The 2,500-nt window shown below is 37.5% G+C and overlaps 1 protein-coding gene across 1 annotated transcript in view; it reads right to left on the bottom strand.

Annotated features, from left to right (window-relative positions):
• Positions 1 to 147, bottom strand: part of LOC138051918 (uncharacterized) — a 2,829-nt gene extending 2,682 nt beyond the window's left edge. The window contains exon 1 of the mRNA XM_068898224.1: positions 1 to 147. This exon is cut by the window's left edge and continues 2,682 nt beyond it. The gene's annotated coding sequence lies outside the window, so the exon portion shown is untranslated.
• Positions 148 to 2,500: the final 2,353 nt, after the last annotated feature.

The raw sequence follows: 2,500 nt of genomic DNA, 5'->3' as shown, positions 1-2,500 counted from the left end.
AAGAAGGAAACATCTTTATCTCGCCCGCTTCTTGCATGGCAATCCACGAATAAGCACAGAACCATCACGACCTTATTACTTCATACAGTGTTTGTTTGTACACCAACATGGCGGATAGCAACGATTGTCAGGGCATTGGTCACGTGAATGAAAACCGAGAATTTAATCGTTTTTAGATCAACACTTAAATATGGGTCTTCTCTTTAACTTAGTGATGGCGACTCCTACAAAAGAAAGTAAAGGATGCCACGTAATGAGTGATCAGCAGGCATCAAACCAAGAGTGGCCAGCCATGAGAGCAGAGGCAGAATATTGGAGAGAAGCTGCACAGTATATTCAACCTACCACTGGTACAAAGTACCTTCCCAAAGGTATGTACAAACGGAGAAACATATTTAATTATATTACAGTGTTTCTTTGGTGTCACACTTAAAGAATTAAAGGATGGATGGCTTAAGCTTGTGAGGTAAACTCCACTACACAAGATAATCCGAATGCAAAATAAGGTTCACTCCTGGCGAAAAAAAAAAAAAGAAATAAAATGAAAAAAACTATTTTAATCAGAAAAGGCTACTATCAGTCACTTTCTGTTGATGTCTGCTCACATACATCCATACTTACACAATAAACATTTTTTTTTTTTTTGTTATGGTGGTCCTGATTATTTCTTAAAAGTAATTAACTCAAATGGCTTTTTTATGCCTTTTCTTGTAGGGAAACACTCCCCTTTTACTACTGGACTGAAGATGACCGCTTTCATGAGGGGTCCTTGGATAGCTTTGATGTCATTCCTGGACAACACAATAGTGATGATGATTCCAATGATGACCAGGCAAGAAGGAATCCTCTGCGCCTACACAGGCTGATGAGAAATCGAAGGGAAAGTGTAGCCTACTTTGTTCCCTCCAGATGATTTCTATCAGCAAGAAATTAGCAGTCTACTTGGCAAGAGCATAACCGTCCAAGGGCTGGCATTCCTTCCCCCTCTGGATTTTTGTTTCGTATTGAAGACGAAAGTTAAACTACTGACAACTGAGGCACAGATCTGCAACTTTATTTATAACATACGATTGCGCGAGGGTGAGTTCTCTTGGGGTGATACGAATTTGAGATCACTGTGATCAGAGAAGATTCCTTGGTTTATTTGAGGCACCATGATCCAAGTGATCTCGGATCACCGATACTGATCATGATGATCCTAAAAGAACACACCCCAAGATGTAAGAAATAATGAATAACTGCAATGACTTACACAATTTTTTTAAATTTTAATGTTATCCTGGCGTTGCCTATATAGAGATTAACTATCTCCAATTGATCATCCTTCTCCATAATGGCCTGTGTATTCATTAAGGTACATTTTACTATTTAACAGTCCCTTTTTGTAATACGGAAAAAATTGCAAAATAACAACAGATTTTTCACCAATTTTAACATGTAAATACTGTAGAAAACAACGAAACGTCAAGGGGAATTGTGAAAATACTGTACCATTCCCTCTTGTCATGCTTTAACTGGACAATCAAGTTTTTTGGTGTGAAAGTGATGACTACCTCTTTTGAACTTTTAGATTTATATTCAGCTATGTAAATAATCTAGCTACATTTTCATGCGTGACCTCTTTGAAAACAATCATGCTGGCTAGCAAATTCCAACAATTATAACCCTGTAAAGGAAAAGTTTATTTCTTTTGATGAGCATGTGATCAAATGTGATCACAGAGTGTGAAATGAGGAATGTTAATGAAAGGCTAAGGGGGATGTGTCATTGGATGGGTCACATGTTGGGGACTGAACTGACTACAAAAACAGTTACTAGAATGGGTTTGCATAATTTAGAAATTTTGGGATAAAAAAAAGTTATGACAAGTAGGATGATTCTTGCTAAAAGTTACCATATCTAGCAAAGGCTCACATTACATAATAAAGTTAACCTAAATTGTCATTGTATTTGTAACTGGCATCTGTAAGAAGCCAGCAATGTGATTTCGTGATTAAAATTCGAGGCTGATATAACCAGTCATTTAAATCTGGAATGAACATGAATCCAATGGACTTGAATCTTACATTGTCTATTTCATTTAAAGCTGCAGCTACCTTTCTTATCTTTTTTTTCTGTCTGTAGCCAACTCGTGACCATTCGCTATCTAAATGAGCCTCTACAAGAATAGCATTTTTGTCCCTTATGTTGGTAGGCTCAGGGTTTACTCGCATTTCAATGTCTTGCTTGATTAGTTGTAATTGCTTACATTTCTGTAATGCTTTCTGACAGTCTTCATGGTAGCTGCTACCTTTGAGGGCACAATATTCAGTGTACTTCTCAGGACATCGATCATCATTGTCATGATCATCATTATCATCATCACCAGTAGCAGCAGCTGCAGAATTAACATCATGCAGCTCATCACCATCCAGGTCTTGAGGTGATACATCATTGTCTCCAGAGATGTCTTTCTCTGATTCACAGTCATCACTTAACTCTAATTCGCAATCATTTAGGG

Source organism: Montipora capricornis, chromosome 6 (genome assembly GCF_036669925.1).
Source record: "Montipora capricornis isolate CH-2021 chromosome 6, ASM3666992v2, whole genome shotgun sequence".
In the NCBI taxonomy this organism is placed as follows: domain Eukaryota; kingdom Metazoa; phylum Cnidaria; class Anthozoa; order Scleractinia; family Acroporidae; genus Montipora; species Montipora capricornis.
The sequence above is the reverse complement of the archived record's forward strand: the minus strand, read 5'-3'. Positions and strand labels throughout refer to the sequence as shown.